General features: G+C 44.5%; 1 protein-coding gene across 2 annotated transcripts in view; it reads right to left on the bottom strand.

The window, feature by feature from the left end:
• IGF1R (insulin like growth factor 1 receptor) overlaps nucleotides 1-24,696 on the bottom strand; it is a 298,451-nt gene that overhangs the window by 61,608 nt on the left and 212,147 nt on the right. The window lies entirely within an intron of this gene.

The raw sequence follows: 24,696 nt of genomic DNA, 5'->3' as shown, positions 1-24,696 counted from the left end.
ATGTAATGATCACACTCTGTGGGGCTGTCAGCCTCACTAGCAAATAAAGTATAAATCAACAAAATACGAAATCTGGTTTGCATTATATGTTTCCTGCTTTTTCTGAAACAAACACAAAATTATTTAAATATGTATAATAAATGAAAATATATAGGACGTCTAGTCCATCTGCCCCAAATACCTCCTTTATCAATACTTTCATGTGGATTCCCCCCATGCATGTGAATATACATATAAATATCTACAAAAAAGGAACAAGCCATCCTGAAACCATTTTTTTGGCATAATATACTATGAATTCCATAATCACTTAACAGCCACATTGCATCTCACAGTATAGTGTAAGTTATAACCTGTCTCCTACTATGAGACATTTTGTTTACTCCTAACATTTTATTATTACAATGAACACTGCAATCTTCATGAGAATCCTTAATTATTTCCTGAGGATCAATTTCCAGGATTGATCTCGCCAGATCAAACTATCCTCTGGAAAGTTTTTACCAATTTACACCCCACGAACTGCATCCAAGAGTTCCTACTTTACTGCAAAAAGGTGAATTTCAGAACTTGGACATTCAAATGAACACTGTCACCTCTGAAGAAAACAGAAAATTCTCATGATACTGTCAAGCTTCTTAAAATAATTTTGCAATTTTCACCTCTGAAATTATCCTTTGGCAGAGACCATAGGTTGCCTTCCATTATTTATTCTTTTTTTTTTTTTTTAAGATTTTATTTATTTATTCATGAGAGACAGAGAGAAAGAGAGAGAGGCAGAGGGAGAAGCAGGCTCCCAAGGAGCAGGAAGCCCGATGTGGGACTCGATCCCAGGACCCTGAGATCATGACCTGAGCCGAAGGCAGACGCTTAACCATCTGAGCCACCCAGGCGCCCCCATTATTCATTCTTTTTATCTATTTTGGTAATAGAACCTTGATTTTTAATTGGGCATTTGGCCACCTGGCTAGATACTATATCTCTTAGCCTCTCTTGTAGCTAGAAGTGACGTATGTCCCAGCCAATGAGATATAAGAAAACTTTTTTGGCTGGTACTTACTGGAAGATTCCTTAAAACAGAGTGAGCATGCCCTTGCTCCTTGCCGGCTGGAATGCAGGAGCAATGCATCAAGCTCAAGCAGCCATCCTGGACATGAGGTAGCCCACTAAGAAGGTGGAGTAAGATAAAAGGATCTTGGTCCCCCAAAAGGCTAACCCTGTACTGCTTACCTCTCGGCTTGTCTATATGAGAGAGAAATAAACTTTTATCTTATTTATGTGCCTGCTATTCATTAGACCCAACTGGAAAAATCCTGAGACACACCTTCAGAGCTACTTATAAGCAAAGAATAAAACCATTCCTGTTGGTTTATATCACTTTTGTTTACCAGAATTGCCTCAATGACTTCTGGCTATTTCCACAAACTGAGCTACCCAAAAAATAACAAGGAGTAAATATCTCTAAGCACACCAAAGAAGTATGTTATAGATAGGAGTTGCAAAAATGTGGTGATACATATATTGTCCACCAAGGTGATCATCTTGAGGAGGGTAACGCTAATTTGAATTTACAAGCCTAGCGTTATTTGTAGTAAACATACATAGACACACACACACACATGAGTGCGTGCGCTCTCTCTACCATCAGATCTCATACGTGAAGACATCTAATATTATCAAATAGATTCAATGACTATTTAATTTCAAATATACCCATTATGGAGGTTAACTTCAAGGCTCAAGATCTAAGGAAACAAATAAATTGTGTATCTTTTAGTTCAGGTTTTTAAAGTAGTAACGGGAACATAAGTCCATTTACCCTTTCGTTGTCGATGCATTTAGCAAGTGTTTATTTAGCATTGTGCCACACCTGTGTGCTAGACCCTGCCCTCAAGGAATGGGCAATATGCCAGATAAGTACAGACTTGAGTGGAGGTTCATGGCATGCCCTGGGCATCAGGGACGGTTCGGAAGAGATGCTGAGGCTGGAGCTGAAAGATGAAAGACGAGGAGGATAAGAATAAAGAATAACACAGAGGAAATCACACGTAAATGTGTGTAAAGGCAATCCAGTCGCTGTGGTGAGAGGACTGGGTGCCCGTGAAGATAGCAGGAGGCTAGTCGCCAACTGGTGGGTGATGGGCATCACTGAAGATTTTCGGCAGGGGAGGAGCAACACGGTCAGATTTTCATAATGGAGAGGTCATCAGCAGCAGCACAGAGGGTACCACGACCAGAGCGGGCCGAGCTGACAGAAGAGGGATCAGGTGAGGGGAGAGGAGAGACACAGCCTTGTTGTGTTGCCCCTATGAGGTTTCTGTAATATAATAGACCCCTGGGTTCATGTGGTTAACATGAAACTGGCTGAAGAACCCCGTGTTCAGAGTCTCGAGTGTTAGCAGGAACCAGCTGCGCTGAGCGCACACCCCACTTGGAGTACTGAAGTCCCCGGCCATCAGCCACCACCATGCTTTGTGATTGGAGGAAGGGAAAATTGATGAAGAATCTCACGATCACCAACAGAGACTAATGGGGGCCAATATCTGCTTGCCAAGCCCCCTTTCCCTCACTTATAATTTAAGTAACATGCTATATAAAATCATAAGCGGCAGGCATTAATATTAAATAGTACTAAAAAGGGGCGCCTGGCTGGCTCAGTTGGTTAAGCGACTGCCTTCGGCTCAGGTCATGATCCTGGAGTCCCGGGATCGAGTCCCGCATCGGGCTCCCTGCTCGGCGGGGAGTCTGCTTCTCCCTCTCCCGCTCCCCCCTCTTGTGCTCTTTCTCTCTCTCACTCTCTCTCTCAAATAAATAAATAAAATCTTTTAAAAAAATAAAAATAAAAAAATAAATAGTACTAAAAACTCGAGAGCATTTAAAAGAATAGAAAAAAAATATCCCTGTGCACTCGCTGGGAATCAGCTATACCCACATGAAATGTTGGGCATCTCCACTAGGAGAAAGAAAAAAGAAATCCCCCAAACCTGACAAAGTATCTGCAGATGTATTTTGCATTCCATTCCCCATTCCGATGGAAACGGCATCTCTGGGCAGCGGTCCCCCGAGACCCTTCAAAGGCGTGTGTTACGTGGAAATGCACGGTCAGTCAGTTCTTGCCACAAGCAGCATGCAGGCTGGGGAATTAGGGTTTTGTTTTGGCAAGGAGAGCTCCTTCAGAAGGAATTTCAGCAAAGCTTAAATTAGGTAAAATCATGTTATTTATAAGCAGAACAATTCCTCTTATAGGGATCACAAATCAAGGGGTTCCTTTATGGTACGTGATCCAAACTGCCCGACACCTATCGACTACTCGAGGGGAATAAGAATGGAGTGTGATGGGGGGTGGGGAGAAAGGAGAGGTGACCTGTTTGCTAGAGGACAAACTCTGTAAATAAGAGACTGCTCCAGGGACAGAAGCTGGTGTTCCCCTGGCCAGAGCAGAACCCGAGGATTCTGGGAGGCAGGAAAACACGCGGGAAATTCAGGATTAGAGAGTCCTGGAGTCAGCCCCAGAAGCCTGCTGTAAATTTTGTCTCATCTCAATGTATATAAATATTATTAGTGTTTAGGACTATTAAGGGATTTCTCGAAAAGCCCCGGGCAGTATGTCTCGCCAGCAGATGGATGGCTTCTCCATACAAATGCCAGAACTTAAAATTTAGTAGTTACCAAATTTCCAACTACAGAGCTATGAGAGAAAGGAAGGGGACCTCTTTCCTGGCTTCCACGAAGAAGGAACACACCTAATGTGATTAAAGGCATTTCTGCTTTTCAAAATAAAAGAAAAATGAAAGCTACTATAAACTACAAATATACAGGGGGAAAAGCAAATTTATTTTGCCCACGAGATCCTTCTACTCATTGGAATTCTTAGAATGACCAACGATGAAAACCAAAACCGATCTAAATTGTTGGAAAAGCTAACGGCATGTCCCACGTCTATCACTAAAAGGATTGATTTGGGGGTCACAGTCACATAAAAATGAGGCACTGCATATAAAAGCTCATTCTCTTCATTTTTGGGGGACAGGAAGTGGGGGACAGGAAATAAGTCACACACCAGCCTTACTCCCTCCCCCTCCCCAGTGTCCTTATATTCACTAAGTTCTTTCTAAGTTTTTTTTTAAACATTTATTTTTGTTCTTGCCAGGGAGTTCCTTAACAATCTTTACTCAAGAGCAACCATTTTTAAAAGCATATGATTATAAAGTGTTCTGTTGGAAGAGAAGGTGGAGAACTCAGCCTCTTCTCAGGGAACAAAAAATGGAAAGGGGGCCACTTGAGTCACAATTTTATCCCAACTAATTTCTAAAGAATAGAAATAAGTTCATGGATGTTCGAATGAGGTCAAGCTTCTAACGCAAAACACAGGCTAGTTTAGAGACATCTTAGTTATTTCTGGGCTACCCTAAGTGACATACCACTGTTCCATATGAAAAAAAGGGATGTCTTTCCTAATTGACAGGCATCATTATGCATAAAGGTGAACCGCCGCTAACTCCAGGAAAGTGCACTTCAGCTCCAAAGTGCATCAGGGACATAAAGGAGCCAGAGAAATTTTACGGTTTTCTTGTCCTGTCAGGGGAGGAGGTGACTCCATCGGATACCAGGGGTGGGGGGTGGGGAAGGACCACAGCTGGGTCAGCTGAATGCCCAAGTCCACTCAAGGCTGTCAGCATTGTCCTCCAGGAAGCATTTAGCCACAGATGAAGGGATGAGAAAGGCTCCCTTCATTAAATATCAGCCTTACGAGCCAGGCCCTAGGCTAGGTCCTACAGACAGGCAAGCACAAGACAGCCAGCATCCCCCGGGGGGGCTCCCCACCCTGAGGGCAGGCAATGGGAGTACCAAGAGGGGCAAGCAAAGGACCAGTGAGGAGGGCCTTCCTGGAGAAGGGACTGCCAGGCCCAAGCTTGAAAAGCCAGCAGGAGCTAGCCAGGTGCATGGATGTTGGCAGGGCTGATGGGGAGCATGGGCCAAGAGGACCAGACTCAGAATGAACGTGTGACTGACTGGACCGGAGGGGTGCAGGAGACAGGAAAGATGGTGAGACCAGCGGCAGAGAAAACCTACGAGTAGGAGTTTGGACTACTCTTAAAAAGGAAAGGGGTGCTATTTAAGGATTCTAAGCAGGGTGTCACATGAGCAGATATACATTTTAGAGGGATCACTCTGGCTGCTGAGTAGAAAACAGAATGGACGGTGACCCATGGAGCAGAGTCACGGTAGCCATCTCTGTGAGCCATGATGGTGGTCCAGATCAGGGAGGCGGTGATGCAGGTGGGGGGGAGCCGGCAGATGTAAGATACATCTGGAGAATGTGGGAAGTGTGGCCAGCTTTTGTTTTTGGAGGGACAGAGAAAGACTGGTTCAGTTCGAGATGTGTTGCTTGGTGTACACAGGATCCTCTCACCCTGTAAAATCATCTTCAGTCTGTCCTCCCTTTTATCCACATGCACATACTCCTCCCCACCTATCACCCCAAGCAAAGACCTCTATCAATGGGAGCAAAGTGGTGAGGAACATCAAGGCTTCTCCGGCTCAGGGAGGGCTGCTATATTTTATCCTAGTGTATTAGTCTGGAGTTCTCTAAGTAAGTCAGCTAGCATGGAAAAGCAGCCTTATGTGAAAACGCTTAGAAGCCGTGAAATAAAACTAAAATAATCCTTGTACAACTATATGTGAGCTAGATGCATACCTATGTGTGTATGTGTATGATGTATGTATATATAGCAAAGCACAATTTTCTCAAAAGGAAGACAAGAAGAATCGACTGTTAAGTTTCCTGACATCCTGAGAACTGGCTAATGGAAAACTCCAGAGAACCACTGCCCAGAAATCCCAGGTGGAGCTTAAAACAACTCTCAGACAAGCTTCTGCCTGGAAAACTGTAAGCTGGTAAACCAAATCAGTTACCCATGGCAAAAGAAAGTTCAAGTGGGAACCCCAGTGTCTTAAATGTTCACAGAAGAAAGTCACATTTGCAACAATGCTTCTCCTCTCAATGCCAAAAGAAACCTCCTCCTGGGGCACCTGGGTGGCTCAGTCGGTTAAGCGTCTGCCTCCGGTTCGGGTCACGATCTCAGGGTGCTGGGATTGAGCCCCGTATCGGGCTCCCTGCTTAGCGGGGAGTCTGATTCTCCCTCTGCCTCTCCCCCTGCTTGTGCTCTCTCTCTCTCAAATGAATAAATAAAATCTTAAAAAAAAAAAGAAGAAACCTCCTCTTGTGCTGGAGTAGCAGCCAGCCAGAGAGACATTTTCATGGTTAGAATCCTGAAGATACTTTGTCTTCTCTTTTTGGAACCAAAAGTATTCAGTGCACCCACTGAAAGGTTATGGTGAGAACCAGGGCTCTGGGAATGCGCGCAGAGACAGAGAGAGGCCTGGGGAACAGAACTCACAGTGAGCACAGAAAGGCTGGTGAGCAAAAGAGGTGGGCCCCAGTTTTTGAACATAGTGTGCCTGAAAGCTCTCATTTTCTCCCAAATGTGTACTAAGGAGTTCCTCTTTGCAACCTGAAGAGGTTTTCAAGACCCGGTTCGGAGTCCCCTTCTTTCCTAACAGGAAGGCCCCTGGACAAAGCATCCTTGTGTTAACATCTGAACTTTCTGAAATACTGAGGTTTGTAGAGGGTGGGGAAGAAGTTACAGACTTCTGCTCCTGACCACCCCCTCCTCCCCCACCCCCCCCAGCTCCCCAGGTAACTGTCTTCTTTAACCTTCCACTCTATCCTGCTTTGGAATATACAATAGCAGAAGCTCTGAGGGCTATGAGATCTGTCTTCTGTCTAGAAGCAACAAGTACTTACACAGTCATATTCACCCCTGTCATCCAAGCACAGGGTCTTAGAGGGGAAAGGTAGTTTCAAGGTCAAGCACATCTCATGCTGGTCTCAGATACTTCTCTACAAAAACCTAGGTGAGCCTTCAAGCAATATCTAGGGGGTTGGTTACCTTAGAGAAAGTGTTATTCCAACTGCCAGGTGGCACCAACTTTGACCAAGTTGTTCTTTCCACCCAACAAGAACACCTTTTCCTCCCCGGCACGCTCCCCAGGCCGCATTCAGTTTGTCTGATACTCAGGGGAAGTAGAGGCTCTCTTCTTTACAGGTCAGACTTTCAAATACACAGGCTCAAAATTCTGAGACGGTTATCCTGGCCTCCCTCCGAGTGCCTTCCTCAGTCATAGCTCATGCAACACACATTAATACCATCGCTTCTAAACACCTGCCCCCAAACCTACTCTTAACACACAGCAGAAGTAGTTGGGATGGTGTGGAATACAAGGGGACTAGGAGACCCACGGTGGTCTTCCATGACCAAGGCAGTATGCTTGGGGTGATCTCTGCATGATCTCTAAAATAACTATCATCACCACACTGAGACAGCTCATTTGGAGCTTCTCATTGCCGAAAACTCCTGTCTTCTTTTTCACAGTAATGGTTTGGGTCTCTCCTATATGGATGCAACTTTGATCTGAATACAGGTCTCTCTGTTAACATAAAGTTAACATTCACGGGGGTATTTTCCACATGCCTGACAACCCATTCAGTACCTTATATACATTAATGTAATCTTCCTAGCAATCACACGGGGTATCATCATCCTCATTTGTAAATGACTGTAAGGCACAGAGATTTAATCATTGTCGAGGGCTATTAACGGTCCACTTTAATCATTGTTAAGCTGTAAACGTGGGCTTGAAACCTAGATCTCCCAGACGGGGGATGGCAGCCTCTTTACCCACTCTGTCCTGCGGTGGCACGATGTTTCAGCTGGTCTGTCGTCTACAAGGAAAGGGCTAAGGTGTCCTTCTCATGCCACTTTTCTTTTTAAGCATGCATCCATCAGGAAAAATATATATAAATCACAAGTCCTAGCACCCTTTTTTTCTGCCCTGAGGTGTAAGAGTCCGAAGGAAGGACAAAATCCATGAAACATGACACACTGGAAAAGGGGCAAGCGTCCAGGTGATATTAAGGAGATAACGTGTGCCCACTAAGCCTTCTTTGTTTATTGAGTTATAGCAAATAGAACCCTCAAGGACCTTTTTTCCAGCACAAGTTTGCAAGGCTGAGCCCTGTCTGGTTTATCATTAAATGTCACTGCTCAAGTTGCAACGTGGAAGCCGCAGCTCCTACCGGGAAGGCACTGAGTTAGCACATGTTCTATGGCGCAAATGCAACTCTATATACATGACTGTGCTATCGGGAAGCCAGACCAGCAAGGCCCAGGGAGCTCCGTGACCTGCAGAACCCATGTCAGCCAGATAAGTCTTACTCATGAGAGTAGATAACCAGAGTTCATTTTCTTCACCCATTCATCTGTCTCAGCAAGACTGAACATTTGGTCATGGAGCAGGAAGAAAAAAACAAACAGTTCTATGCCTTCCCCTAGGTCGGGCACATAAACACATATAATCAAGGCTTACGCAAATAAGAAATAGTCAAGCTCCGAGACTAGACCTCACTGTCTAGTACACAAGGTAAGCCAAGAGGTCTGGGAAAACATTTCATACTGGCTACTGTGAATATTTCATTAATGAGCAAAAGAAATAATCATCTATAGACAGTGCCCATTGGGTCACTTAAGTCTCCAAGATCCAAGAAGTAGTGCTGGGCAGAGCATGGGGGAAAACGGGGAGAAAAAAGAAAAAAAAAAGCAAGCAAGAAACCCAAAGGAGGAAAGTTACAGATAGCATCACTACTAAGTAAAAATTTCTAGCGCTAACTAATAAGAAGACTAAAGAAAAAGCATCCATCGGTTGAAAGATACAATGCAGAATCACAAGGAATACCAAAACTAAGCGAGGAGTAGAAGACAGATCAGGAATCCTCCTCTGGCTGAGCTGGTTTTGATTTTTGTGGGCTATGTGATTTTTTTTTTCTTCCTTTACACATTTTTCGTAACAGCTTTATTGAGATATAACTCACACACAATTCACCCATTTAAAGTGTATAAATCAAGGCGTCCGTTAAGTGTCTGACTCTTGATTTTGGCTCAGGTCATGATCTCAGGGTCGTGAGATCGAGGCCCAGCAGCAGGCTCTGTGCTCAGCGGGGAGTCTGCTGAAGATTCTCTCTTTCCCTCCCCCTTTGCCCCTCCCCCCATAAATAAATAAATCTTTTTTTTTTTTAAAGATTTTTATTTATTTATTTGACAGAGAGAGACACAGCGAGAGAGGGAACACAAGCAGGGGGAGTGGGAGAGGGAGAAGCAGGCTTCCTGCAGAGCGGGGAGCCCGATGCGGGGCTCGATCCCAGGACCCCGGGGATCATGACCTGAGCCGAAGGCAGACGCCCAATGACTGAGCCACCCAGGCGCCCCTAAATAAGTCTTTTTAAAAATAAACTCATATTCAAAGCCTACATACAAATTTTGGGAAAGACACTTTCAATGGGAAAAAAAAAATCAAGGAAAAGGGGGGAAGACTTCAGGGGGCCAGGAAGACTGTGCCAAGGACAGCCCATACCTGCTTCTCACCGTGGGAATACCAGGTGTCTGCCTCTTACATAACTCACACCCCCAACCTCCATCTTTTGTGTGTGTGTGTGTGTGTGTGAGTCTTTCACTGTCAAATGGGTGATTCTTTTGAAACCCTTCCCCAGCGCTGCAACCGCCAGGCATGAGCCCATAAAGACACACATCACTTACTATTGCCCATCACAGATGCTTAAATGGACAGGGTGGAAAAAATATTCTTTTCACACACTTAAAAATTACTCCAAGTTATTTTAAATTTGGAACTGTTTGTATATTCCTTATAAGTTTATAAAACTCACACTGTCCCTCCATGACTAACTAAAGTGGAATTGAGAGAGTATTCTATATTTATAACTTGTCTGGTTGTTCGTGCTTACAGCCCTATTTCCACTCCCTGTTACTGTACACAGAGTTATGTGAGGTATTGTGGGCTCCTAAACTTTGCTGATTTCCTAACAAGGCAGGCCTGTGTCCCGTAGGGACAAATTGGGGGCTGTTTTGTCCAAGCGGAGGCCAAGCTCGGAGGGAGAGGCCTCCAGCTTTGTGGGTTTGGCTACAGCTCTTAAAACCGGTGTTAGGGCCCATTTCTGGGCAATTGCATGCCCTACTGGTGTTGACCAAGTTATCAATGCTCCTGATAGATTGTTTATTGCACATACCCGCGAGGAGCCCCATGCTATAGAGCTGTGGTTACACATATCGCTTCTTCCTACTCATTTTGGTAGATACTGTCCGTCCAAAAGGTACACTGCTGCCCACCCCACGCAAAAGCTCCTTTCCACATACATAAACACTGACATCAATGTCATTTAAGTGAATTCACTGAACGTAACCACTTGCAGGGAAACCATGCTTCAGAGACCAACAGGCCATGTTTTGGACAAAACTCGTCAACAAGTGAACCATTTAACCAGGACACAGTGATAAATGCGTGAAGCACCTGCAGAGGTCGATTTCTATAGTATGTGTGGAATTTACATGTGTGCATGCACACCTGTATACTATTGCATCATGGTGCAGCCTCCTCACAGGTGTGGAACAAATAAGCACGAACAGCTCTTCCAAAGCTGCCTCCTTGGGACGACACACACCTAGTTGAAGACCTCACAATTCTGCAAAGTCCTCTCAGGGTCCTCTTTTGGAAAATGCTTCCAGGGACCCTAGCACCTTCTTTGAGACAGCCTCAAAAGTGGCACATCTTGTAAAAGGAAAGGGAAAATGGCCCCTAAACCCCTAAAGAAATCTTTCTTTCTGCCAGTGAGGTTGGGTTTTTTGCCTCCCTCCTCCCCCATCCCACTTCTTGGTCATTTGCAGCACCTCTTGAATTAACTGTCTTTCAATGTCTTTGGTCCAGTTTCTTGGGAGATTAAGTTTTTACTGATTATTTAAATTTGAGCCCTTCAAGATTTACATGCTTCTCATCTTATTTTTTATTTTTACTTTTTTGAGACAGCGGAGAGGGGAGGGACAGAAGGAGAGGGAGAGAGAGAATCCCAAGCAGGCTCCACGCCCAGCACGGAGCCCGACGCACAGCTCGATCCCACAAGCCCGAGATCATGACCTGAGTCGGAATCAAGAGTTGGATGGCTAACCGACTGAGCCACCCAGGTGCCCCAAAGACGTATATGCTTTTTAAACACAGTACTGTGCCTTGAAAAAAAACTTTTTAGGTGGCTTGAGAGAAAAACGCTCTCTCCTTCTGTAATGGAATCTACCTGAGGAGCATGGGTGGTAACAGTAGGCTTTTAATCATTTTACCTCTCCAGCTTCTCTGCTTTTTTCTCCTTTGATCCTGTTATTTCCTGACGGTGCACTTTTGGACTTGTAAACATCTATTTTAGAGCATACGTTATGCTACAACACCACGTTATTCTTTTCCACGATCTAATCTAATTGCTGGCCCCGTTTCCCAAAGTTAAAGTATTTTTACTACTGTGGAAAAACCACAGAAGATGCACTAGACTTCCCAAGTACAGTAAGCTCTGTTATCGGGAAAGAAGGGGAACTGAGTGTCCCAGATGACCATACCTTCTGGTTCACAGAATTACCACATAAACCTTCTGAGGACCAGTCCCAGACAACTGACCCACAGAACACCTACCCCCACAAAAATTCATCGAACTTTCATTTAATCTAGTTGATGATTCAAAAGTGCCTTGAAAAACATACAAATGTAGAATGTTGGGATGTCCTTGCAAAGATTATTATGCACATACAAAAATCTAAAAAAAAAAAAAAAAAAAACCAAAACAAAGACACCCAAGCCAAAAATACCTTGTCATTCCCACAGAATTCCGTCGGTTTATATTTGATTTTGTTTAGTTTTTTATGGTTGTGGGTGGTGGCGGTGGTGGTGGTTGGGGGAGGCAATAGTTTTGATAAAAATGTTATCACCCTTCCAGAAAGCATTAAAAAGTGCTAAAATCCCATTTTGGTGATATAAATCCAGTCCTATTGGAAATTATCATTTTTGTCAGTTTCATGTGGGGAAAATCTTTTTCTTTTTTTTAAAGATTTTATATGTTTATTTGAAAGAGACGGGGAGAGACAGCAGGAGCAGGGGGAGGAAAGGGGCAGAGGCAGAGGCAGAAGCAGACTCCCTGCTGAGCAGGGAGCCTGATGCGGGGCTCAATCCCAGGACCCTGAGATCGTGACCCAAGCAGAAGGCAGACGCTTAACTGACTGAACCACCCAGGAGTCCCTAGTGTGGGGAAAAATCTTGACTCTATACTTTGGAAAGGTTGATTCCAAGTTGAAGACTCCCCTTCGTCCAACTTAAAAAAAATTTTTTTTTAACCCTTGTAGTTGAATTTCTTGGTTTATGGGGTTTTTTTGGTAAGTGATCGATAAAACTGGGTTGAGCTGAAGTGCTAACATAGTCATCTCATGTGTAAAATGCTAGTTGAAAGAGTGTGTTTCAGTTGTAAAAACCCCATGGAGATGGGCTCCCAGGTACCTTCTGCTCTTTCCAGTTAAATAGGAAACCTCTGAGAGCATATTTCTATTTGATCTTTGAACCATTAAATATCTAGTATCATTTCTGGTTTTAGATAGTCAGCTTTTTCCCAAAGTACTATCCAAATTATAAAGTGAATTGTATTGCTGCAGGTCCAACATCACTTAGGGTTCTAAGAAAACTGGAATGTGAAGCAAAATATGGCAAGGCCTCACTGTTAGCTCTGAAAAGCAGGGTGCAAAGTTCAGGGACTTTCCCCTTCAGACACGGCCACTCATGGGCCTGTCAATCATGGCAAATGATCTGACACTGCGGGCCAGGCTGAAGGGATGATGGGCAGCAAACCCAGCGTGTGCTGGGAGACAGGTGGTTCTCTCTCCCCTTCCTGTCTGAGCAAAATTTCCCCCACCCCACATCTTTATCTTTTCACTGCCTCCCAAGCTCTCTCTGTTATATACTACAGTCTGATTTTCAGGCTTCGAAGGAATTTTCTTTGAGAGATGGAAGAACTTAACACTTAGGGCTAATTTTATTTTATTTTATTTTATTTTTTTAAAGATTTTATTTATTTATTTGAGAGAGAATGAGATAGAGAGAGAGCATGAGAGGGGGGAGGGTCAGAGGGAGAAGCAGACTCCCTGCTGAGCAGGGAGCCCGATGCGGGACTCAATCCTGGGACTCCAGGATCATAACCTGAGCCAAAGGCAGTCGCTTAACCAACTGAGCCACCCAGGCGCCCAGGGCTAATTTTATTAAAACAAAACAAAACAAAAAAACAAGCAGGGCAGCTCTAATGTGCAAAACACAAATGAGGTTCCAAACTTGGAAACCACATCCAAGAATCATTCTTTCTTTCCATCCTTGGCCTGAAGACTGAGGCAATTTGCACAAAAAGTTCATAAACATAAAGGGGTCCAATTGCACTCAAGCCCCAGTGAGTATGAGTGTGCCTGCGAAGCCACATGTTTGGCATACCACGGGAGTGTATAAGGTTTACTTGCGAAAATGAAGGGATCAGGAAGACAGCAACTTCTAAAACACGTGACTGTGCTTCACAAGTCAACTTTTTAACCCTTTCCCGAAACACTGAAAACCCCAAACTGGCTAAGTTGCTTTAAAAAGAGAGAGAGAGAAAAGAAAAGGAACACTCTCAAGCACAAAGCTCTTCTTCAAAAATCTATCCAAAACCCTGAACTTGAAGAAACTGAAGATAGGGATCCGAAAACGTTAGAGTTATCTCTTCTTTGTCCTTCAAAAGAATAAGCTCCATGGTAACTTCCTCGAACTTGATGTCACATCTGTCTCCTGAGTTCCTGGGGCATCCTCATTCCGAGCAGAGGGCCTCGGAGGCCAGGGTGCGGGAGTCCCAACGTTCTGCTGCAAATTGGCGCACAGAATCCCTCCGGACCTGTTTGTGTCTTACAGAGAGAACAAGTACTGGCAAGGGACAAAAAAAGAACATGTTTTGCAAACAATCAGAGTGACCTGAAACCCAGGGTAAAGACTGAAGTCAGCATTCGTTCACTGCAGCTTGAGCCAGGCTCTGTGCAATGCTTGCTAAGTGGAGTGTCCTAAAGAAGGAAAAGGCTTCTTGGTTTCCCATTCACCCAGGAGCACCTCTCACCTAAGGCCACACTCCACCCCCAAGCAGGGCTGCCTGCCTTTGTCATGCTTCATTGCCTAGCTGGGAGCATCTCTGAAAGGAGATGAAAGCCCCAACGAGAGAGACATCGTTGTCTGGAGCTGAAAGCAACCCAGGACCATCCAGTCAAATGTCTTCGCCTTCACTTGGCATGCACAGAAAAGGAAACGCAGACAGCTGAAGCTCTGAGAGTCACACCACACAGGAGAGCTGGGCCCAGTACCCGGGTCTCCGGAGCTCCGAGCCCAGGGCCCCTGCCATACCGTGATGTGCTCTTCCCAGGCCCTACTCTCCTGCAAAGAGAGGCATCTCTCAGACCTCTAAGACCACAAGACTCCTTTCAGGACAACGTACTCACACATCCCCTTTGGCACGGTTGGCAAATTTTTTTTTTTAAACTTCTTTTTTAAAAGTAATCTCTACACCCAATGTGGGGCTCAAACTCACAACCTCGAGACCAAGAGGCGCCCGCTTCACCGACTGAGCTGGCTGAGTGCCCCGAGGTTGTAAATTTTGAGATGGATTATTTTCCCCCATTTTCCAATTCTGAACCTGCCTATTCAAGGTATTTTCCTTCTAATTGCACCTGTCCCTACTCCACAAACTTATCTCTCGTGGTCTAAGTAAAGCCTATTAAATGCACTCCCACCTCAATTGTACCCCTCACTCCCATCTAAATAACAGTGCCTACATCCCCCCCACTTCTTCTTGCTGCAGATGGGCAAACCTTATCTTCCTCTAAATTCAAATTCCCAGCCCACCCTGTGCTCTGCAGGAGCTCAGTGGATACATTTGGAACCTGTTGCTTCCATCCTCCTGCCCTCTCTGTAGTGCCTGCCATAATTCCTCCACCCCAACCCCCATCCTTTGAAATTTCTAAACCCCAGTAGAGGAAGTGCCTCCGGCTCTTAATAAGCTCAGTCATGCTCAAAATATCCGCTTCACCCACGAGGTATTGTAGCCGGCAATTCTGACCGGGGCACACATTTAGGGAAAAGATGATCTTTCTGCAAGACTCAAGATTTAGAATTCCTGAAAAGACCACTTCTACTTATTTTCATTAGTGTGACCATGAACTTGCAATGGTCCAGGGGTTGAAAGTACACCTTCAGCAATACCGACCGTTCACCTACACATGTAACAATAGGGGATTAAGAAATCACCCTTCATGAGGCTGTGACCACAGAGGGTACATATTGTAACTCTCCTCCCTTGGAACTTGCAAAACTTAACAGGAAATCTTCCACCACCTACAGAGTACATCCACTGCCAGCAAAATGAAGTGTAAACACTTTGTATTAAATTAGCCAGGTGTTTAAAAAAATAACATTATCTCAATCCAGTATTTTCCAATCCTGGCTCACTTTCAAGTCTCACGGTGCATTTGGGGGCAGAGGTGCAGGGGACACGTGTCTTTGTCCCTTTGGGAGGGGCATGTTTTGCTTTTTTGATTAATACAAACAATCTGCAAATTGGCACACATGTTAAACAACCCGAGGAAAACAGACAGTGATCCTATTTCCTTTATCTGGGATTGTCCTCCAAATCTTACACTGGACAATGATGGTCATCATGCGTAGAAATCAATTTATCTAAAGATAAGTCTTTAACTGGGTCTTAGGATTTACTAGAGATAATTTTTTTTTTAATTTTTTATTCTTATGTTAATCCCCATACATTACATCATTAGTTTTAGATGAAGTGTTCCATGATTCATTGTTTGTGCATAACACCCAGTGCTCCATGCAGAATGTGCCCTCCTCAATACCCACCACCAGGCTAACCCATCCTCCCACCCCCCTCCCCTCTAGAACCCTGTTTGTTTTTCAGAGTCCATCGTCTCTCATGGTTCGTCTCCCCCTCCGATTTCCCCCGCTTCATTCTTCCCCTCCCGCTACCTTCTTCTTCTTCTTCTTCTTTTTTTTTTTCTCAACATATATTGCATTATTTGTTTCAGAGGTACAGATCTGAGATTCAACAGTCTTGCACAATTCACAGCGCTTACCAGAGCACATACCCTCCCCAGTGTCTATCACCCAGTCACCCCATCCCTCCCACCCCACCCCCCACTCCAACAACCCTCAGTTTGATTCCTGCGATTAAGAATTCCTACTAGAGATAATTTTGAAAGAAGTATCAAGGAGACTGAAGAAAGAGAACAAACAGGAAAAAGTGGGAAACGCTAAGGTTGTCTTAGCTTCCGGATGAACACATGAATACATGTTTGGGAGATATGCAAAAAATCAACAAGCCCTCGAACACTATCATTTACCTCCCTCCCTCCCACCGCCTTCTGGGTACACATCCTCTGATGTGGCCCCGGGTATCCCAGGCTTGCCTTCAAGGAAGAGGGACGGTAGCATTCCTCCGCACATAAACAGTGTCAAAACTATATTAAAAAGCAAACAAAACTACCAGCCTAGAAGCTGCGCTGGCAAAATTTAAAGCGACAATTTAGAAATAGCCTATGCCCATTTATGTGCCACCCTGGCCACATTTTTAAGGGCCCAAGTCATGTCTGTCTGTCTGTCTACTTTTAAAAAGAGAAAGTAGTTTTAGGGAGAGTCAAGTGTTTAAAATCTTGAGATGCTTAAGTTCATCTTCTGTTTTAGAGACATGGCATGAGAGCAGGCAGTATTCCCATTAGAGGAGAATGTGGACTCCGGGGTGAGACAGAAGGGAGTTTATGTCACCAGCTCTGCTGTGTGACAAAGGGACTCGGTTTCCTCTGTGTACGTATAAGACAGATAATACCACCCGTGTCATCAGTGCAAGATTAAATATGATACACCATGTAACTATACAGAATATTTTTCCTGGCATGTCATGGACCCTCTCTAAATATTAGCTATTATGATTTGATCCTTAGACTGGATTTTAAGGTCCTAGGGTTCTAGGCCTGGCTCTGCCAACCATCTTGCCTGCTCAGCTGATGTGTGCGGGGGGTAAGAGAGATAACCAGTCTCACTCTGTGACCCAGTGGCCTCTATCTAATGCCCCTGGAGGTGCCTTATGGGCCATCACATGCTGGGAAGGGCAAAGGGAGAGACCAAGAGCCATGTTCCTGATTGGTTTTGTATATCGGGACACACACAAGACTTTGTTTCAGGGGGAGAGGTACGTGGCTAAGAAAGAAAAAGAAAAGAAAACCAAGGGCGCCTGGGTGGCTCAGTTGGTTAAGCGACTGCCTTCGGCTCAGGTCATGATCCTGGAGTCCCTGGATAGAGTCCCACATCGGGCTCCCTGCTCGGCAGGGAGTCTGCTTCTCCCTCTGACCCTCCCCCCTCTCATGTGCTCTCTCTCTCATTCTCTCTCTCTCAAATAAATAAAATCTTTAAAAAAAAAAAAAAGAAAAGAAAACCAAGAGACAGGATTCTAAAATATTTCAGATTTCACCTCTGCTTAAACAAATAAAAATATTATAAATTTCAGATTGGCTTGGCATTCTAATTCCAGTTTTTTAGTGCTGTTCGTAAATACATTTGCTCTGAAATAATCCTCACTTAGTGCAAGGTGGGCAGTAACCTACCCAAGACATCATCATCTGAAGGTTGGTTATAATTTCGGTTACTATTTTGAGGGGTCCTCAAGCTGCAGGCGGGAGGATGGGGAGGTTTGGGGAGAGCCAGGGGCAGATTACTCTAAAGCCTGCCAAGAAAGCCTTCACAGCATGGAAGTTAAACCTTCAACTTCCACCAGGCAGTAAGCTCTTTCTAGACGAGAAAAAGAATTTTCTGTGTTTCCAAAGACTTCACTTAGCTCTTCAAAAAGACAAAAAAATTCCCAATACAATTTTCTCCTAAATAACTTTATTCACCTTTTACATGGGTGAGATGAAGGTTCTCTGCAGCAAAGGTAACTACAAGCTTCCTTCCTCTAGGGTAATGAAACAACTCCCTACCAGCAATAAAGAAGGAAAGAAGCACCTCCCTTGTTCATTACTGGGCTAAGGTGGCGGGGAGACTAACGTGGTGCTGCCAAAATTTGGGATAGGTATCACCAACTGTCATCAACGCTCAAATAAATGGACAGTGTGCAAACGATTCAAAAGGGCTCTCCCACTAGTTTCTGCTGTCAAGTTCATAGGCTACTCAAATTTAGGAGTTCTACAGGAACCACTCAGAGGCCGGTTTGAGAGCTAAGTAAAACTAACTGCCATTATGATTTTTCAGGTCAAAGGAATCTCTTGCAGGATCCGCGGGTTAGACCTCTGAGTTGCAACCGAGAACATGTGCAAAGCTGTTTGAAAAAAACCTTGGCTCTGTGCACAGGCCTCGCGGGGAGGAGAAGGACAGCCAGCTGGCTAGAGCAGCCGTCAGACTGTCCAGTTCTCATGCCACCTGCACCTCCCTATCTAGAACCCACTGCTCTTGCTTCCCACACACACACAAAATGCTCCTGGGGGCCCATGCCACAGAGACATTCCTTCATCCTGATGCCACCACTCCAGGCCACTGGGATGGGAAGCGGGCTGCGAGGAGTACGCCGACCACCTGCTCTTCTCAGACCTCCCCGCTCTGGGCCTGTATCAAGGAAGATGCACTTGTTCAGCCAGCCAGGAAGGATTTTTGAGAATTCTTGCTGCAGGCACTGCCTGGAGTTCTGAGAAGCCGTGGTGAGTTTGTACGCCAGGTTACTAAAAAGCTGCAGACGGACCGTGTTAGTTTAGGACACGGTGAGGATGATTCTACTGAATCATGATGAGGATACACAAACATCCACACACATGCTAAACGAAAACTTTTCACCCTCCTGGCCCCAGCTCCAACCACACTGGATCCTTTTTTTTTTTTTTTTTTTTTCCTGGGAGAAGGCGGACTGTGCCGTGACACTGAGCCACCACACATGCTATTCCTTCTGCCTGGCTTATACTTCTTTCCACTCTTGATCTGCCTCCCCAGCCTTTAGTGCTGGGTGACTGTCTTCACCCCCAAAGGCCTCTCCTCACCACCATCTCTGGGTGGGAGTCCTTCCTGCTGTCCCATCATTTTATGTCACAGGGTCCTCTTCATCTCCCTCAAAGCACTGACCATATTCACAATCAAAGATTTTTTTTTTTTTTTTTTGCTGGAGGGGAGGGGGAGGGGGAGTTATTTAATAGATACAAAGTTTCAGTTGTGCAAGATGAAAAGAGGTTTGGAGATGGATGGTGGTGATGGTTGCACAATAGGAATGTACTTAGTGCCACTGAACTGTATATTTAAAAATGGTTAAGATGTTAAATTTTATGATATATGTATTATGCCACAATTAAAAAAATAAGACTTGGGGCGCCTGGGTGGCTCAGTCAGTTGAGTGTCTGACTCTTGATCTCAGCTCAGATCTTGATCTCAGGGTTGTGAGTTCAAGCCCTGCGTTGGGCTCCACACTAGGCATGGAGCTTACTTAAAAAAAAAAGGGATTTAATTATGTTTAATGCCTCTTTCTCTTTCTTCCACTGGTGCACAAGGCACTGGGGCAGGAATCCTCTGTTTTTTCCTCACTGTGTTCCCAGGGCCATGCCCAGAACATGGTCCACTGTGGCTGCTTAGTGTATAATGGTTCTAGGACTCATGGTTCCCTACACAACTGTAAACTCTTCGAGGACAGGGGTACCATTCCTTATTTTTATTTGCCTCACAGCTCCTTCCAGAGTGTCTTACAATTACTGGTGGAGTCAGATGCTACTTTAACCCTGGACTACTACTTCTGCAAACTTTCCAAAAGCAAATACCTTGAATTTTATATAAAATGTGTATGGGTGCTTTGTATGTATATACGGGCAGATTTTACTGTATTTCCTCTTTGCCTTGGGGAAATTCTTGCTGTGAAGAATCCCAGAGGAAACAGATTCCAAGACTAATCGTCCTTCTAGCATGGTTTGGTTGGATTATCTTGCTGACTTGGCTGTTCAGGTCCCATGTCATCCAGGGTTTTTTTTGTTTTGTTTTGTTCTTTTGTTTTTAATTGGAATCTGCCTCAGATTCTCTTTGGCATTAGACAAAGTATAAATTGAAAGCAAGTAAGTGAGTAACAGAAGGGAGTTTCCTGTAGGAAAAGTACTTTCTATGTTCTGATAGTGAATTGTTATTAAATAACAATGATGACAAGAGTAATATGAAAAACTACTCTCCTTGCCCCGTCCTAAAAAGGAGAAAAAAATGAGAAAAATCAGAGAAGCTACTTTTGGGTGATGAGGAATAAAATGAACCATAGTCCTCTGACTTCACTGCTTGGCTGGTTTTCCCCGAGAATAACCAAAGAAATCATCTGACCAACACCAAGCCCCAGACTTCTTTCAGGTCATACTTGCTTTTGCGCAGACTAAAACTTCTTTAATGTAACAATTCTCTCTCTCTCTCTCTCTCTCTCTCTCTCTCAAGGCTTGGACAGAAGTAAAAGCTGAAGGTACTAGATGGGAAGAAAAACAACGAATGTTTGTTATCACTATATTAAGGCACCTACCGTATATGGGACACTCACTGCTACGTGTACTTGGCATGCACTGTCTGATTTAATCTCCACAACTCCAAGGAGGAGAGCCTATTTTCCCCTCCTCTGAACCAGAGCCTGAGGTACAGAGAGAGGGGCTTCCCTGAGTCACATGGCTTGAAGGAGGCAGAGGCAGAAATTCCAACCAAGCGAGAGAACTCCAGGATCCATGCTTCCATCCAGTACGGTACAGTGCATGTGCACCTGCCATAGACTTTTCTACCATAATTCTCATAAGCTACTCTCGTAAGTCAGAGAAAGGAATCAACAGTATTTCACTGATGAGGAGACAGAGGACCAAAGAAGCTGTGACTTACCAGGGAGACAGATGATAAGCAGAAGACAAGCACCAGATACCAGTAGCTCGACTCCAAGACCACATGAGGCTCATTTCTGTGCCTTAAAGATTGGTCAGGGTTATTTGGCATCATCCCAAAGGACCAAAAAGCAATGAATTTGATGACATAAAAAAGTGGGAACTTCACTCCTGTGCTTAACCTAACATTAAAATATTTCTCAATGATTTCTGCTTTAAATGGCATAATTCACACAAATTAGGAGAGCACAGAATTCGTACCGCTCCAAACACAGTGTTTAGTAACAATGGCTTTTTAAAAAAAAAATACAAAGAGCTCTTCTTTTTGTAAATTCTTCTGGATTAAATATTTGTTTATTTAACACCTGGACGCACCTGTCTGGAAGACAATGCCGGGCACTGTACATATAGATAAATAATTCAAGGTAAAGATTCATGTCCTAAAAGATACACATCAGGAGGACAAGGATACTCCCAGCTGAGTGGACAATGGAATGGGAGGGTGTGTGCAAGGCAGGAGTGCCTGAGAAGGGGCTCTTAGAACAGGCAAGGGAGTCCTGGTGTTTCAGGGACTGGGGGTGAGGGATGGGCTTCCCACGTATTTCAACAGAAAATTATAAATTGCCATCTTTATTAGTACATAACTGAAATTTTTAAAAAAATAACCTCCGCGCATTTTTGCCTTTAAGAAAGATTTTAATTAAACAAGATCAAACTTGTTTAAAACATCACAGGATGAGGTCCAGAAAGAGGCTTCTGTTGCTGTCGAAAGTTAATGCCTATGGATCATCTATTGCTAAAGTTGTTTAGAATGGGCTAATTATTCTCCCACCCCCCCTCCCTTCTCTGTCCTGGCACAAGGAAATTTTAAGCCATCTACAATCCCTCCATTAAATTAAAAAATAAACAAACAAACCTCCATTGTGAGAGGCGCCATTGGTGTCTGCCTCCTTGTCTTCCCATCACAAAAGGAGAGGAGTGCTAAAGAACAGACTCACTGGTCAGTTTTTCATGAATTTAAAAAAGTGTAGCAATGCTGTTTGGCCAGACACAGCGAAAAACAAAAACCTGTCATTTGTTTAAACAAACTCACAAAAACAAAACCACTTCCTCAACATACTCCGTGAATTGTAAAAAGGATCACAGGTTTAATATGATTTTTAAAACCCTAACTTTCACAAATTAAAAGCAGGATGATAGAACCAAACAAATGGACATCACCCCTCCGTCTTGCTTATCTATTTCTGGTTTCATTCAGCTGCCAAAACCACCGACAGCACTTCCTCTCATCCCAACAGGAAAATTTCATGGCTCCTGAAGGTCTGAGTCAGACCAGAAAGCTCATGAATATTCTGATTTTCTGGAGCTGATGCAAGGAAATCACTATAATTGATGACCAGACACAGAGTTACCTACCAAATGTCTGGTCCCCAAAACTATGCTGAAATAATTTATCGAAAGCTGGATTTCCATTTTCAAAGTTATTAATAATAACGAGGGTCTGTTTCTGATTTTTAAGACGAGGTTTCATCTTTCCAGCTCTTCTTCTTTTCAATAAATTCTGTCTATATACTGGGATTTCCATTAATAAACTCCTTTCGCTTTACCGCATTTTAATGAAGGTGAACAGAAAGTAAACCGAAGAGAACCTCAACTTCCCACGCGGAAGGGGAAGAAATGAGTGTGCCGAAGATTTAAGTTAGGATCTGCATTTATCGGGTGCCAGGAAATTTAGAGGGTGCTTGTGTCCGGGTGGTGGCAGTGGGGGACGGCGGCAGCTCCCCGCGGAGGGCGCGAGCATCCCAGGCGGTTTTGCTGCGGTCCGGCCTCCGAGGGAAGCACGAAACTGGGTGTTAGCCGGGAACAATAAGACCCAAGTTCAATTCGAGAATGCACGCCCTTCTTCCATATTAGTCTGTCTTTTTTACAAACCTATTTACAGCTTTCATTTTCCTTTCACATTATGCACGGCCCACAAGTAAGGGAGCAACGAACGTGGAGGGACCCACACAAGTTCTTTACTGCGTGAGCCGCCTCCTGCGCGAAAGCGGCAACAATGCCGCGGAAGTGGGAGGTTGGAGCCCCCTCCTCCTCCAACTTTAGGACGGCTGGTTTTCCACTGAGACTGAATTATCGCTAAGAAGAAACTAGGGTCTCTAGGGAAACGGTTTAGAATGGCTTACTTTCCTGCCATAAAATGGATCATCGACATTCGGAAAAACCGAGCCATCCCCGTCCCGAGGGAGGCAGCGTGGCTCCGGAACTGTGGGATCGACTCCCCGAGATGGAAACCACGTTCCCATAAAGAAACTTGAGCCACCAAGGGGATTACATGACATGATCGGAAATAAATGAGAAGTGCTTTCGGCATTTTTGCCTATCGGGATTAAAGAATTAGAAAGGGGTTAAAAAAAAAAAAAAAAAAAAAAAATCAGGAAGCTCATGTCTTCCGAAACCCGAACGCCACACCCGGCCGCTCCCTTTTCCATCCACTCTCGCACATGGTGCCCGGAGACCACGTGAGGTGGCGGCGGGCGTGGCCAGAACGCGGTCACGTGGCCGGCCGGCCCGCCCCTCGCGGGCACGCGCCTGCCGAGCCCCGCCTTCCGCCTGCCTGGGCTGCCGCGGGTGCCACGAGGGTCTGCCGCGCGGCAGCTGCGGCGGCGGCGGCGGCGGCGGCGCCGCTCCGGAATGTGGGCCGCACGAGCACGTGCTGTAACTTTTAACGGATGCGCTGGAACTTTTTCCAGCCCTGGGCTCGGGGGCTAGAAAGAACACGCGCATAAATGTTCCCTAGCTCGCTCTGCTCTGCCGCCGAGTTTAAAACGCTCGCCAAGGCACTGCAAACACGAAAGCAGCTCAGTCCTCGGAATCCCGAGTTTTGTGCAGCCACACCTTTAAAAGCCGTTCGTATTTAGCGTCCTACCTAATTCAGAACCACGAGTTCTACCGTCAAAAGTCCTACGTGCTCTGGTAAATGTGAGAGCCCTGGCCGAATCTGATGAGCCTCTACACAGAGTTTGGGGTGTGTGAGTTCTTTTTCCTTTTCCTAATTAACAGTTAACATTTCAAGCCCCTAAAATTTAATACGTGGAGAGTTACAAACAGCAGTGAGGGGGGAAAAAAAAAAAAGAGGGCCACAGGAATTTAGCGTGCCGAGTGTGATCTTGCCTGAGTGTGATGATAAAATTACAAACTGGGAATGCACTGTAGGATATTTAAAAATGTAGCCATTCACAGTTCTTTCAAATAGATGTGTGAGCTTTGATAAAGTATTATAGTTGAGGAATATAAATACTTTTTCATCCTTTTAAGGTATAAGTAAAAAGAATATTTTTTAAAAACCACATTGGTAGGATCACAATCAGAGAATAAAATAGCCCAGTTAAAAAAAGAAAAAACCTCTAAGAGTAAGTTTAATCTTTTGGTGATAAAGAATTCAAAATAATGATTTCTTCACACGAATCTGATTTGGGGCTGCTGAAATTTAATTAAAGGGGGGGGGTTCCTCCAAATTGTTTGCCATGTCAGTAACAGTGAATATTCTAAAAGAAGGAAACCGTAGCTTGAGCACTCCTTTCAATTACAGCTTTAAAAGCTCAGAGATAAAATTTCATACTATTAATTAAAGTTCTTATGGTGGCGTAAGCCTTCCTAACCCATCCAAAACATTCAGGGCTGTGCTCCAGAATCTTCCAACTGTGTTCTCTTAGTCCTCAAAAGCAAGAGACACTTGCAGCCAGGACCAAAACTAATGGGACTTTTTTTGGGGCAGTTGAGATCTCCCTCCCTCTACTTCACCTCCTCTGAAGGGAAATATGGCAACGAC

The sequence above is a fragment of the Mirounga leonina genome, unplaced genomic scaffold (assembly GCF_011800145.1).
Source record: "Mirounga leonina isolate KUSES-001 unplaced genomic scaffold, KU_Mleo_1.0 Mir_178, whole genome shotgun sequence".
Taxonomy (NCBI): domain Eukaryota; kingdom Metazoa; phylum Chordata; class Mammalia; order Carnivora; family Phocidae; genus Mirounga; species Mirounga leonina.
This window is presented reverse-complemented; position numbering and strand designations above follow the sequence as displayed.